The 16,709-nt window shown below is 29.3% G+C and overlaps 2 long non-coding RNA genes across 2 annotated transcripts; one reads left to right on the forward strand and one right to left on the reverse strand.

Moving 5' to 3' along the window:
• The first annotated feature begins 9,207 nt into the window (after positions 1 to 9,207).
• Positions 9,208 to 13,758, forward strand: LOC117132095. The gene is made up of 2 exons (XR_004455591.1): positions 9,208 to 9,596; positions 13,362 to 13,758. It is a non-coding gene; the product is annotated as an uncharacterized LOC117132095 (long non-coding RNA).
• A 2,291-nt stretch (positions 13,759 to 16,049) lies between these two features.
• LOC117132096 lies at positions 16,050 to 16,709 on the reverse strand. Its single transcript, XR_004455592.1, has 2 exons — positions 16,576 to 16,709; positions 16,050 to 16,224 (listed from the first exon to the last, which is right to left on the reverse strand). It is a non-coding gene; the product is annotated as an uncharacterized LOC117132096 (long non-coding RNA).

The following is a 16,709-nucleotide window of genomic DNA, read 5'->3' on the forward strand; positions in this document are numbered from 1 at the left end:
TTTCTAAACAAACAAAGACAACAAAAGTTCCACACCTCTTTGAACTTCATCATATGTTAGTGAATGATGCAACTTTGCCTTAAAAATTATTTTCCTATTTTTGAATATTTCTCAAAATCTATGTGTTAACAACCCCTACGAAAATGTTAAAATTTTCGGTAAATGGACTATATATTGAAGCCTAAGATCATTAATGTTGTTATAATATTTCAAAAAAAAGTTCTACATTTGTAGTAATATATATTAAACTCTCTTTTATGGTACATGGACATCGTTTTAATTTTTTTGTCAGTTAATTTAGTTAAACTTCATAATACTCTTTAAATTGGTGGACTAACCAATATAAAATCGCAATTCTCTAGAGAAACGGAGACAACAAAGGTTTCAAACCTCTTTGACCTTAATCATGTGTTAATGAAAGATGCAACTATGCATTACAATAGTATTTTCATATTTTTGATTTTTTCTTAAAATCTATGTCTTAACCCCTACGAAATTATTGAATTTTTTGTTAAATGATGTATATATTGAAGCCTATGATATTTAATGTATTTAAAACTTCTAAACACATTCTACATTTGTAGTAATGTATAATAAACTCTATTTTATGGTACATGGGTATCGTTTTAATTTTTTCTCAATTAATTTAGTAAAACTTCATAATACTCCTTAAATTGGTGGAGTAGCCACTATGAAATCGCTATTCTCTAGAAAATCGGAGGCAACAATGGTTCCACACGTCTTTGAACTTCATCATATATTAGTGAATGAAGAAACTATGCATTAAAACAATATTTTCATATTTTTTAATTTTTCTCAATATTTATGTGTTTAACCCCTACGAAAATATTGAATTTTTCGGTAAATGCTCTATATATTGAAGCCTAAGATCTTTAGTACTATTTTAAAATTTCCAAACACATTCTACATTTGTAGTAATGTATATTTAACTCTCTTGTATGGTACATGAACATCGTTTTAATTTTTTGTTAACTAATTTAGTAAAATTTTATAATACTCCCTAAATTGGTGGACTAAACGTTATAAAATCGCTATTCTCTAGAAAAACGGATATAACAAAGGTTTCAAACCTGTTTGACCTTCACCATATGTTAGTGAAGGATGCAACTACGCATTAAAACAGTATTTCATATTTTTGAATTTTTTTCAAAATCTATGTGTTAACCCGTACGAGAATATTAATTTTTTTGGTAAATGCTCTATATACGGAAGCCAATGATATTTAGTGTTTTCTAAAGTTTCTAAACACATTCTAAATTTGTACTAATGTATATTAAACTATCTTTCAGGGTACAAGGACATCGTTTTAACTTTTTGTCAGTTAATTTAGTTAAACTTCATAATACTCCCTAAATTGGTGGACTAACTATTATAAAATCGCTATTTTCTAGAGAAACGGAGACAACAAAAGTTCCAAACCCCTTTAACCTTCATCATATGTTAGTAAATGATGCAATTATGCATTGAAATAGTATTTTCCTATTTTTGAAATTTTCTCAAAATCTATGTGTTAACAACCCCTACGAAAATATTAAATTTTTCGGTAAATGGTCTATATATTGAACCCTAAGATCATTAATGTTGTTATAATATTTCCAAACAAATTTCTACATTTGTAGTAATATATATTAAACTCTCTTTTATGGTACATGGACATCGTTTTAATTTTTTTGTCAGTTAATTTAGTTAAACTTCATAATAATCTTTAAATTGGTGGACTAACCAATATAAAATCGCAATTCTCTAGAGAAACGGGGACAACAAAGGTTTCAAACCTCTTTGACCTTAATCATGTGTTAGTGAAAGATGCAACTATGCATTACAACAGTATTTTCATATTTTTGAATTTTTCTCAAAATCTATGACTTAAACCATACGAAATTATTGATTTGTTTGTTAAATGCTGTATATACTGAAGCCTATGATATTTAATGTATTTAAAAATTTCTAAACACACTCTACATTTGTAGTAATGTATAATAAACTATATTTTATGGTACATGGGCATCGTTTTAATTTTTTCTCAATTAATTTAGTAAAACTTCATAATACTCCCTAAATTGGTGGACTAGCCATTATGAAATCGCTATTCTCTAGAAAATCGGAGACAACAATGGTTCCACACATCTTTGAACTTCATCATATATTAGTGAATGAAGAAACTATGCATTAAAACAATATTTTCATATTTTTTGAATTTTTTTCAAAATCTATGTGTTTAACACCTACAAAAATATTGAATTTTTCGGTAAATGCTCTATATATTGAACCCTAAGATCTTTAGTAATATTTTAAAATTTTCAAACACATTCTACATTTGTAGTAATGTATATTTTTAACTCTCTTTTATGGTACATGAACATCGTTTTAATTTTTTATTAACTAATTTAGTAAAATTTCATAATACTCCCTAAATTGGTGGACTAAACGTTATAAAATCACTATTCTCTAGAAAAACGGAGATAACAAAGGTTCCAAACCTGTTTGACCTTCATCATATATTAGTGAAGGATGCAACTACGCATTAAAACAATTTTTTCATATTTTTGAATTTTTCTCAAAATCTATGTGTTAACCCGTACGAAAATATAATTTTTTTTGGTAAATGCTCTATATACCGAAGCCAATGATATTTGGTGTTTTCTAAAATTTCTAAACACATTCTAAATTTACTAAATTATATTAAACTATCATTGAGGGTACAAGGGCATCATTTAATTTTTTGTCAGTTAATTTAGTTAAATTTCATAATACTCCCGAAATTGGTGGACTAACTATTATAAAATCGCTATTTTCTAGAGAAACGGAGACAACAAAAGTTCCAAACCTCTTTAACCTTCATCATATGTTAGTAAATGATGCACTTATGCATTGAAATAGTATTTTCATATTTTTGAATTTTTCTCAAAATCTATGTGTTAATAACCCCCTACGAAAATATTGAATTTTTCGTTAAATGCTCTATATATTGAAGCCTATGAACTTTAGTGTTGTTTTAAAATCTCTAAACACATTCTAAATTAGTATTCATGTATATTAAATTCTCTTTCATGGTACATGGACATCTTTTTAACTTTTTGTCAGTTAATTTAGTTAAACTTCATAATACTCCTTAAATTGGTGGACTAACCGTTATAAAATCGATATTTTCTAGAGAAACGGACACAACAAAATTTCCAAACCTCTTTAACCTTCATCATATGTTAGTAAATGATGCAATTATGCATTAAAATAGTATTTTCATATTTTTGAATTTTTCTCAAAATTTATGTGTTAACCCTAACCCCCCCCCACGAAAGTATTGAATTTTTCAGTAAATGCTCTTTATACTGAAGCCTATATGATCTTTAGTGTTGTTTTAAAATTTTTAAACACATTCTAAATTTGTATTACTGTATATTAAATTATCTTTCATGGTACAAGGACATCTTTTTAACTTTTTGTCAGTTAATTAACTTAAAACTTCATAATACTCCTTAAATTGGTGGACTAACCATTATAAAATCGCTATTTTCTAGAGAAACGGACACTACAAAAGTTTCAAACCTCTTTGACCTTCAACATATGTTAGTAAATGATGCAATTATGAATTAAAAAAGTATTTTCATATTTTTGAATATTTCTCAAAATCTATGTATTAACAAGCCCTACGAAAATATTAAATTTTTCGGTAAATGCTCTATATATTGAAGCCTAAGATCATTAGTGTTGTTATAATATTTCCAAAACAATTCTACATTTTTAGTAATGTATATTAAACTCTCTTTTATGGTACATAGACATCGTTTTAATTTTGTTTCAGTTAATTTAGTTAAATTTCATAATACTCCTTAAATTGGTAGACTAGCCACTATAAAATCGTATCTCTAGAGAAACGGAGACAACAAAGGTTTCAAACCTCTTTGACCTTCATCATGTGTTAGTGAAGGATGCAACTATGCATTAAAACAATATTTTCATATTTTTGATTTTTTCTCAAAATCTATGTGTTATAACCCTACGAAATTATTGAATTTTTTGTTAAATGCTCTATATACTGAAGCCTATGATATTTAGTGTATTTTAAAATTTCTAAACACATTCTACATTTGTAGTAATGTATAATAAACTCTATTTTATGGTACATGGGCATTGTTTTAATTTTTTGTCAGTTAATTTAGTAAAACTTCATAATACGCCCTAAATTGGTGGACTAGCCACTATGAAATCGCTATTCTCTAGAAAAACGGAGACAACCATGGTTCCAAACCTCTTTGAACTTCATCATATATTGGTGAAACATGCAACTATGCATTAAAACAATATTTTCATATTTTTTGATTTTTTCTCAAAATCTATGTGTTTAACCCCTACGGAAATATTGATTTTTTCGGTAAATGCTATATATATTGAACCCTAAGATCTTTAGTACTATTTTAAAATTTCCAAACACATTCTACATTTGTAGTAATGCATATTAAACGCTCTTTTATGGTACATGGACATCGTTTTAATTTTTTGTCAATTAATTTAATAAGACTTGATAATACTCCCTAAATTGGTGGACTAACCACTATAAAATCGCTATACTCTAGAAAAACGGAAGCAACAAAGGTTCCAAACCTCTTTAACCTTCATCATATGTTAGTGAATGATGCAACTATGCATTAAAACAGTTTTTTTCATTTTTTTCATTTTCTCAAAATCTATGTGTTAACCCCTACGAAAATATTGACTTTTTCGGTAAATTCTCTATATACTGAAGCCTATGATATTTAGTGTTTTTTAAAATTTCTAAACACATTCTAAATTTGCATTAATGTATATTGAACTTTCTTTCACGGTACATGGACATCGTTTTATTTTTTGTCAATTAATTTAGTAAAACTTCATAATACTCTTTAAATTGGTGGACTAATCACTATAAAATCATAATTCTCTAGAGAAACGGAAACAACAAAGGTTTCAAACCTCTTTGACCTTCATCATGTGTTAGTGAAGGATGCAACTATGCATTAAAATAGTATTTTCATATTTTTGAAATTTTCTCAAAATCTATGTGTTCAGCCCTACGAAAATATTAATTTTTTTGGTAAATGTTTTATATACTGAAGCCAATGATATTTAGTGTTTTTTTAAATTTCTAAACACATTCTAAATTTGTACTAATGTATATTAAACTCTCTATCTTGGTACAAGGACATCGTTTTAATTTTTTGTCAGTTAATTTAGTTAAACTTCATAATACTCCCTAAATTGGTGGACTAACCATTATAAAATCACTATTTTCTAGAGAAAGAGAGACAACAAAAGTTCCAAACCTCTTTGATCTTCACCATATGTTAGTAAATGATGCAATTATGCATTGAAATAGTATTTTCATATTTTTGATTTTTTCTCAAAATCTATGTGTTAATAACCAAGCCCCTACGAAAATATTGAATTTTTCAGTAAATGTTCTATATTCTGAAGCCTATGATTTTTAATGTTGTTTGAAAATTTATAAACACATTCTAAATTTGTATTTATGTATATTAAATTCTATTACATGGTACATGGACATCTTTTTAATTTTTTGTCAATTTATTTAGTAAAACTTCATAATACTCCCTGAATTGGTGGACTAACCACTACAAAATAGTTATTCTCTAGAAAAACGGAGACAACAAATGTTTCAAACCTGTTTGACATTCATCATATATTAGTGAATGATGCAACTATGCATTAAATCAGTATTTTCATATTTTTGAAATTTTCTCAAATTTTATGTGTTAACCCCTACGAAAATATTAAATTTGTAAATGCTTTATATACTGAAGCCTATGATATTTAGTGTTGTTTTAACATTTCCAAACAAATTCTACATTTGTAGTAATGTATATTAACCTCTCTTTTATGGTACATGGGCATCATTTTATTTTTTTGTCAGTAAATTTTCATAATACTCTCTAAATTGGTAGCTAACCACTATAAAATCGCAATTCTCTAGAGAAACTGAGACAACAAAAGTTTTAAACCTCTTTGACCTTCATCATATGTTAATGAATGATGTAACTTTGCATTAAAACAATATTTTCATATTTTTGAATTTTTCTCAAAATCAATGTGTTAACTAACTCCTACGATAATATTGATTTTTTCGGTAAATGCTCTATATACTGAATCCTATGATATTTAGTGTTTTTTAAAATTTCTAAACACATTCTACATTTGTAGTAATGTATATTTAACTCTATTTTATGGTACATGGGCATCGTTTTAATTATTTGTCAATTAACTTAGTTAAACTTCATAATACTTCCTAAATTGGTGGACTAACCACAACATATCCGAGTGTTGGTACGAGTTTGCCGCAAGAAGCTTCAGAGGATTCTAGTATGGGAAAGAGGAAGAAGAAGACATCGCCTGCGTGGGAAAACTTCACTGTGGTCACGAGAGTTGTTGTGGTGTCTCAGAGTTAAGAGCCAAATGCAACCACTGCAACAAGGACTATGCGTATGAACCACTGAAGCAAGGTACTTCAAACTACAATAGGCATTCACTAGTATGCATGGGAACGCCTAGAGTTGGAGAAGTGAATCCTTTGTCCCTTACTGGACAAGGAAAACTACAAGTTAGGAAGCCTGATCAGAATGTTTTCCGTGAATTGGTTGTTAAATGCATAATAGAGCATGATCTTCCATTCTCCTTTGTTGAGTATACTAGAGTTAGGCTGCTCTGCTCTTATCTGAATGCTGATGTGAAGTTCATAACGAGGAAGACTGCTGCTTCAGATGTGTATAAATTCTATGAGTTGGAGAAGGCTAAGTTGAAGATAGAGTTGTCTGAAGTCCCTGGTAGAATCTCCTTTACATCAGATCTTTGGACTGGTGTAACAGTGTAAGGGTACGTCTGTCTGACTGCCCACTACGTTGACAAGCATTGGAAGCTGAAGAACAAGATTCTTGCTTTTTGCACAATGCCTCCTCCTCACACTGGTATAGACTTGGCTATGAAGATTGTAGAGCTGTGGAAAGAGTGGGGGATAGAGAGAAAGGTATTCTCGCTGACTGTAGATAATACCAGCAACAATGACAACATGCATAACATCTTGAAGAGCCAGCTTGTGATCCAGAACGATTTGCTATGTGGAGGAGAATTCTTTCATGTAAGATGCTCTGCCCATATTCTAAATCTGATCGTTCAAGAAGGGTTAAAGGTGATGGGTGATGCCTTAGGAAAAATCAGAGATAGCATCAAGTATGTTCAAGCTTCAGAGTCTCGCCGAAAGTTGTATGCGAGTTGTGTGGAATCTTCTGTGCCTGTGAATGATCAAAGGCCCGGGTTGACATTGGATGTCCCAACCCGTTGGAACTCAACCTTCAAGATGCTAGATAGAGCTATCAAGCACCGTGCAGCCTTTGGTAGTTATCGAGGGATTGATCCAAGTTACAAGCTTCTTCCCACAGAAAGAAAATGGGATTTGGGAATTCAAATCTGTGAGCTGCTGCAACCGTTTGATGAGATAACCAAGTTGATCTCAGGTTCGACTTACCCTACCTCTAACTTGTACTTTATGCAAGTGTACAAGATTGAGTTGTGGCTGAAATCGCATGAGAACAATAGTTCAGAAGTCATTGTCGAGATGGTTGGGGCAATGAAAGCTAAATTTGACAAGTATTGGCGTGAGTACAGTGTGATTCTTGCAATGGCAGCAGTGTTTGATCCTAGGTTTAAGTTGTCTCTACTCGATTATTGCTTCACAATGTTGGATGATGGTACTGCTGAGCAAAAGGTGGTTCATGTCTCAGATAAGCTGGAACTTCTTTTTAAAGCATATTCTAAACCAGAAACAGAAGCTGCTCCATCAACTGGAAACAACACAGACGATTCAGTAGCTGGAGTTGAATCATCACAGACCTCTCTATATGATGTAAGTGCCGATTTCTTGTCTTAGGATTATCTCTCAGACTTAGTTTATATTGTTCTTACACAACCTATTTCTTTGCATTTTGTAAGACTTCTACAACTTTCGCAAGAACAGTGTGAATGCTAATGGAAAATCTGCATTGGATATGTATCTGGAAGAACCACTGGTGGACGTAAAGGCTTTTCCAAATTTGGATGTTTTATCCTATTGGAAGGACAATTCTCATCGCTTTGGTGTGTTGGCTACTATGGCTTCAGATTGTTTGAGCATTCTTATAACTACTGTGGCCTCCGAGTCCTCATTCAGCATTGGCTCACGAGTTCTAAACAAGTACAGAAGCTGTCTCCTCCCTCGAAATGTTCAAGCACTGATATGTGCTCGTAATTGGATCCGCGACTTTTAACCATATGACAATGGTAAGTTGCTTCCACTTATTTATTCTCGTTTTAGACTGAAACTGGAAACAAATAGGCTTAGCGTATATTTTTCTGGTGTTGGACTGAAACAAATAGGCTTAGCATATATTTTTCTGTTTTTGGACTGAAACAAATATGCTTAGCATATATTTTTCTGGTTTTAGACAGATACTGATCGGCTTAGCATATATTTTTCTGGTTTTGGACAGATATTGAGGTGGCTGATTCTGGTGATCAAATGAGAGCTTGCCTCCGATTCAGGTGGTGATGTGATGTGTTGTGGTGTGGCAAGAACAAGAAGAAGAAGACCCTATGTAATTTGTTTTCAAATTTGCTGTGTTGTGTGTTAAAACTTAAAACTTAAACTTATGGTTTGGTGTTTGTTGAACTTGTATATTGTTGCTGTCTTGCTAAAACTTAAAACTATTTGTTGTTGCTGAAACCAAAATCAATTTCCGTTTGTATTGATATTTTTTTGTCATTTGGATTTTTTTTTTTAATATTGGCGGGTTACCCGCTTGACTCGCTTGATTAGTGCGGGGCGGGTGCGGTTAATCGTTTCAACTCCTAGCGGGTCAAGCGGGTAAACTTTTAAACTGCAAAATTGATTTCAACCCGCAGCGGGGCGGGTCATGCGGGGCGGGTCCGACCAGCTTCCCAGGACTAAGTATGCATTAAAACAGTATTTTCATATTTTTTGAATTTTTCTCAAAATCTATGTGTTAACCCCTACGAAAATATTGAATTTTTCGGTAAATGTTATATTTACTGAAACCTAAGATATTTATTACTGTTTTAAAATTTCCAAGCACATATTACATTTGTAGTAATGTATATTAAACTCTCTTTTATGGTACATGAGCATCGTTTTAATTTTTTGTCAGTTAATTTAGTTAAATTTCATAATACTCCCTAAATTGGTGGACTAACCACTATAAAATCGATATTCTCTAGAGAAACAGATACAACAACGGTTCCCAACCTCTTTGACCTTCATCATATGTTAGTGAATTATGCAACTATGCATTAAAACAAAATTTTCTTATTTTTGAATTTTTCTCAAAATCTATGTGTTAACCCCTACGAAAATATTGAATTTTTCGGTTAACGATCTATATATTAAAGCCTAAGATCTTTAGTACTGTTTTAAAATTTCCAACCACATTCTACATTTGTAGTAATGTATCTTAAACTCTCTTTTATGGTACATGAGCATCGTTTTAATTTTTTATCAATTAATTTAGTAAAACTTCATAATACTCCCTAAATTGGTAAAACTTCACTGTAAAATCGCTATTCTCTAAAAAAACGGAGACAACAGATGTTCCAAACCTCTTTGACCTCCATGATATGTTAGTGAAGGATGCAACTATGCATTAAAACAGTATTTCATTTTTTGGAAGTTTTCTCAAAATCTATGTGTTAACACCTGCGAACATATTGAATTTTTCGGTAAATGCTCTATATACTGAAGCCTATGATATTTAGTGTTTTTTAAAATTTCTAAACACATTCTACATTTTTAGTAACGTATTTAAACTCTATTTTATGGTACATGGACATCGTTTTAATTTTTTGTCAATTAACTTAGTAAAACTTCATATAATCACTATAAAATCGCTATTCTCTAGAGAAACGGAGACAACAAAGGTTCCAAACCTCTTTGACCTTCATCATATGTTAGTGAATGATGCAACTATGTATTAAAACAGAATTTTCTTATTTTTGAATTTTTTTTCAAAATCTATATGTTAACCCATACGAAAATATTGAATCTTTCGGTAAATGCTCTATATATTGAAGCCTAATATATTTAGTACTGTTTTAAATTTTCCAAGCACATTTAACATTTGTAGTAATTTATATTAAACTCTCTTTATGGTACACGGGCATAGTTTTAATTTTTTGTCAATTAATTTAGTAAAACTTCTTAATACTTCATAACTTGGTGGACTAACCACTATAAAATCGCTATTCTCTAGAAAAACGGAGACAACAAAGATTCCAAACCTCTTTTACCTTCATCATATGTTAGTGAAGGATGCAACTATGAATTAAAACAGTTTTTTCATTTTTTTTTTGAATTTTTTCTCAAAATCTATGTGTTAACCACTCCTACGAAAATATTGATTTTTTCGGTAAATTCTCTATAAACTGAAGCTATGATATATAGTGTTTTTTTTTAAATTTCTTAACACATTCTAAATTTTTATTAATGTATATTAAACTTTCTTTCACGGTATATGGGAATCGTTTTATTTTTTTTGTAAATTAATTTATTAAAACTTCATAGTAATCCCTAAATTGGTGGACTAACCACTATAAAATATATATTCTCTAGAGAAACAGAGACAACAAAGATTCCAAACCTCTTTGACTTTCATCATATATTAGTGAAGGACGAAACTATGCATTAAAACAGTATTTTCATATTTTTAAAGTTTTCTCAAAATCTATGTGTTAACCCCTGCGAAAATATTAAATTTTTTGGTAAATGCTCTATATACTGAAGCCTATGATATTTAGTGTTTTTTTAAATTTCTAAACACATTCTACATTTTTATTAATGTATATTAAACTCTATTTATGGTACATGTGCATCATTTTAATTTTTTGTCAATTAACTTAGTAAAACTTCATAATACTCCCTAAATTGGTGGACTAACCACTGTAAAATCGCTATTCTCTAGAAAAACAGAGACAACAAATGTTCCAAACTTCTTTGACTTTCATCATATGTTAGTGAATGATGCAACTATGCAACAATATTTTCATATTTTTGGAAGTTTTCTCAAAATCTATGTGTTAACCCATGCGAAAAAATTGAATTTTTCGGTAAATGCTCTATATACTGAAGCCTATGATATTTAGTGTTTTTTTAAATTTCTAATCACATTCTACATTTATAGTAATGTATTTAAACTCTATTTTATGGTACATGGACATTGTTTTAATTTATTGACATTTAACTTAGTAAAACTTCATAATACTCCCTAAATTGGTAGACTAACCACTATAAAAACGATATTCTATAGAGAAACGGAGACAACAAAGGTTCCAAACCTCTTTGACGTTCATCATATGTTAGTGAATGATGCAACTATGCATTAAAACATAATTTTCTTATTTTTGAATTTTTCTCATAATCTATGTGTACGAAAATATTGAATTTTTCGGTAAATGCTCTATATATTGAGGCCTAAGATCTTTAGTACTGTTTTTAAAATTTCCAAGAAAATTCTACATTTTTAGTAATGTATATTAAACTCTCTTTTATGGTACATGGGCATCGTGTAAACTCTCTGGAAAAACGGAGACAAAAAATGTTCCAAACCTCTTTGACCTTCATCATATGTTAGAGAATGATGCAACTATTTATTAAACAGTATTTTCATTTTTTTGAATTTTTCTCAAAATCTATGTGTTAACCCCTACGAAAATATTAAATTTTTCGGTAAATTCTTTATATACTGAAGCCTATGATATTTAGTGCTTTTTTTTAATTTCTAAACACATTTTCAATTTTTAGTAATGTATATTAAACTCAATTTTATGGTACATGGGCATCTTTTTAATTTTTTGTCAATTAACTTAGTAAACTTTCATAATACTCCATTAATTGGTAGACTAACCATTGTAAAATCGCAATTCTCTAGAAAAACGGAGACAACAAATGTTCCAAACATATTTTACCTTCATCATATGTTAGTGAATGATGCAACTATGTATTAATACAATATTTTTATTTTTTGGAAGTTTTCTCAAAATCTATGTGTTAACCCCTACGAAAATATTGAATTTTTTTTGTAAATGCTCTATATACTGAAGCCAATGATATTGAGTGTTTTTTTTTTAAATTTCTAAACACATTCTACATTTGTAGTAATGTATTTAAACTCTATTTTATGGTAAATGACCATCGTTTTAATTTCTTGTCAATTAACTTAGTAAAACTTCATAATACTCCCTAAATTGGTGGATTAATCACTATAAAATCGCTATTCTCTAGTGAAACGGAGACAACAAAGGTTCCAAAACTCTTTGACCTTCATCATATGTCAGTGAATGATAAAACTATGCATTAAAACAGTATTTTAATTTTTTTGAATTTTTCTCAAAATCTATGAGTTAACTAACCCCTACGAAAATATTAAATTTTTCGGTAAATTCTCTATATACTGAAGCCAATGATATTTAGTGTTTTTTTAATTTCTAAACACATTTTAAATTTGTGCTAATGTATACTAAACTCTCTTTCATGGTACATGTGCATCGTTTTAATTTTTTGTCTATTAATTTAGTAAAACTTCATAATACTCCCAAAATTGGTGGACTAAACCCCTATAAAACCGCTATTCTCTATAAAAACGGTGACAATAAAGGTTAGAAACCTCTTTGACCTTCATCATATATTTGTGAAGGATCCAACTATGCATTAAAACAATACTTTCATATTTTTTGAATTTTTCTCAAAATCTATGTGTTAACTAACCCCTACGAAAATATTGAATTTTTCGTTAAATGCTCTATATGTTGAAGCCTAATATATGTAGTTCTATTTTAAAATTTCCATGCACATTCAACATTTGTGGTAATGTATAATAAACTCTCTTTTATGGTACGTGGGCATTGTTTTAACTTTTTTGTCAATTAATTTAGTAAAACTTCATAATACTTCCTAAATTGGTGGACTAACCACTATAAAATCGCTATTCTCTAGAAAAACGGAGACAACAAAAGTTCCAAACCTCTTTGACCTTCATCATATGTTATTGAAGGATGTAACTATGCATTAAAACAGTATTTTCATTTTTTGGAAGTTTTCTCAAAATCTATGTGTTAACCCCTGCGAAAATATTGAATTTTCCGGTAAATGCTCTATATACTGAAGCATGTGATATATAGTGTTTTTTAAAAATTTCTAAACACATTCTACATTTGTAGTAATGTATTTAAACTCTATTTTATAGTACATGGGCATCGTTTTAATTTCTTGTCAATTAACTTAGTAAAACTTCATAATACTCCCTAAAAAGGTGGACTAACCACTATAAAATCGATATTCTCTACAGAAAGGGAGACAACAAAGGTTAACCTCTTTGACTTTCATCATATGTTAGTGAATGATGAAACTATGCATTAAAACATAATTTTTTTATTTTTAAGTTTTTCTCCAAAATCTATGTGTTAACCCCTACGAAAATATTGAATTTTTCGGTAAATGCTCTATATATTGAAGCCTAAGATCTTTAGTACTGTTTTAAAATTTTCAAACACATTCTACATTTGTAGTAATGTATATTAGACTCTCTTTTATGATATATGATCATCGTTTTAATTTTTTGTCAATTAATTTAGTAAAACTTCATAATACTCCCTAAATTGGTAGACTAACCACTGTAAAATCGCTATTCCCTAGAAACAACGGAGACATCAAATGTTCCAAACCTCTTTGACATTCATCACATGTTATTGAAGGATGCAACTATGCATTAAAACAGTATTTTCATTTTTTGGAAGTTTTTTCAAAATCTAAATGTTAACCCCTGCGAAAATAATAAATTTTTCGGTGATTTCTCAATATACTGAAGCCTATGAAATATAGTATTTTTTTTTTAATTTTTAAACACATTCTAAATTTTTGTTAATGTATATTTAGCTTTCTTTCACGGTACATGGGCATTGTTTTATTGTTTTGTTAATTAATTTAGTAAAACTTCATAATACTTCCTAAATTGGTGGTCTAACCACGATAAAATCGATATTCTCTAGAAAAACGGAGACAACAAAGGTTCCGAACCTCTTTGACCTTCATAATATGTTAGTGAAGGATGCAACTATGCATTAAAACAGTATTTTCATTTTTTTGAATTTTTCTCAAAATCTGTGTGTTAACCCCTACGAAAATATTAAATATTTTGGTAAATTCTCTATATACTGAAGCTAATGATATTTAGTGTTTTTTTCATTTTCTTAACACATTCTAATTTTTTACTAATGAATATTAACCTCTCTTTCATGGTACATGGGAATCGTTTTAATTTTTTGTCTATTAATTTAGTAAAATTTCAAATTACTCCCTAAATTGGTGGATTAACCATTGTAAAACCGCTATTCACTATAAAAACGGAGACAACAAAGGTTCGAAAACTCTTTGACCTTCATTCTATATTAGTGAATGATGCAACTATGCATTAAAACAATACTTTCATATTTTTTGAATTTTTCTCAAAATCTATGTGTTAACCTATATGAAAATATTTAATTTTTCGTTAAATGCTATATATATTGAAGCCTAATATCTTTAGTACTGTTTTAAAATTTCCAAGCATATTCAACATTTGTAGTAATGTATATTAAACTCTCTTTTATGGTACATGAACATCGTTTTATTTTTTTTTTCAATTAATTTAGTAAAACTTCATAATACTCCCTATATTGGTAGACTAACCACTGTAAAATCGCTATTCTCTAGAAAAACGGACACAACAAATGTTTCAAACCTCTTTGACAATCATATGTCATTGATGGATGCAACTATGCATTAAAATGGTATTTTTCATTTTTTGGAATTTTTCTCAAAATCTATGTGTTAACCCCTGCGAAAATATTGAATTTTCCGGTAAATGCTCTATGTATTGAAGCCTAAGATCTTTAGTATTGTTTTAAAATTTCCAAGGACATTCTACATGTGTAGTAGTTTATATTAAACTCTCTTTTATGGTACATGGGCATCGTTTTAATGTTTTGTCATATAATTTAGTAAAGCTTCAAAATACTTCGTAAATTGGTAGACTGACTACTATAAAATCGATATTCTCTTAAGAAACGAAGACAACAAAACTTCCAAACCTCTTTGACCTTCATCATATGTTAGTGAATGATGCAAGTATGCATTAAAACAAAATTTTCTAATTTTTGAATTTTTCTCAAAATATATATATTAACCCCTACAAAAATATTGAATTTTTCTGTAAATGCTCTATATATTGAAGCCTAAGATCTTTAGTACTGTTTTAAAATTTCCAAGCACATTCTACATTTGTAGTAATGTATATTAAACTCTCTTTTATGGTACATGAGCATCGTTTCAATTTTTTGTCAATTAATTTAGTAAAACTTCATAATACTCCCTAAATTGGTAAAACTTCGCTGTAAAATCGCTATTCTCTAAAAAAACGGAGACAACAGATGTTCCAAACCTCTTTGACATTCATCATATGTTAGTGAAGGATGCAACTACGCATTAAAATAGTTTTTTTCATTTTTTGGAAGTTTTCTCAAAATCTATGTGTTAAGCCTGCGGAAATATTGAATTTTTCGGTATATGCTCTAAATACTGAAGCCTATGATATTTAGTTTTTTTTTAACTTCTAAACACATTATACATTTGTAGTAATGTATTTAAACACTATTTTATGGTACATGGGCATTGTTTTAATTTCTTGTCAATTAAATTAGTAAAACTTCATAATATTCCCTAAATTGGTGGACTAACCACTATAAATTCGATATTCTTAGAGAAACGGAGACAACAAAGGTTCCAAGCCTCTTTGACATTCATCATATGTTAGTGAATGATGCAACTATGCATTAAAACATAATTTTCTTATTTTTGAATTTTTCTCAAAATCTATATGTTAACCCCTACAAAAATATTGAATTTTTCTGTAAATGCTCTATATATTGAAGCCTAAGATCTTTAGTATTGTTTTAAAATTTCCAACGCATTCTACATTTGTAGTAATGTATATTAAACTCTCTTTTATGGTACATGAGCATCGTTTTAATTTTTTGTCAATTAATTTAGTAAAACTTCATAATACTCCCTAAATTGGTAGAGTAACCACTGTAAAATCGCTATTGTCTAGAAAAACGGAGATAGCGAATGTTCCAAACCTCTTTGACATTCATCATATGTTATTGAAGGATGCAACTATACATTAAAATAGTTTTTTTCATTTTTTGGAAGTTTTCTCAAAATCTATATGTTAAGCCTGCGAAAATATTGAATTTTTCGGTAAATGCTCTATATATTGAAGCCTAAGATCTTTAGTATTGTTTTAAAATTTCCAAGGACATTCTACATGTGTAGTAATTTATATTAAACTCTTTTTTATGGTACATGGGCATCGTTTTAATTTTTTGTCATATAATTTAGTAAAGCTTCAAAATACTTCGTAAATTGGTAGACTAACTACTATAAAATCGATATTCTCTTGAGAAACGAAGACAACTAAACTTCCAAACCTCTTTGACCTTCATCATATGTTAGTGAATGATGCAAGTATGCATTAAAACAAAATTTTCTAATTTTTGAATTTTTCTCAAAATATATATATTAACCCCTACAAAAATATTGAATTTTTCTGTAAATGCTCTAT

Source organism: Brassica rapa, chromosome A02, assembly GCF_000309985.2.
Source record: "Brassica rapa cultivar Chiifu-401-42 chromosome A02, CAAS_Brap_v3.01, whole genome shotgun sequence".
Lineage (NCBI taxonomy): Eukaryota > Viridiplantae > Streptophyta > Magnoliopsida > Brassicales > Brassicaceae > Brassica > Brassica rapa.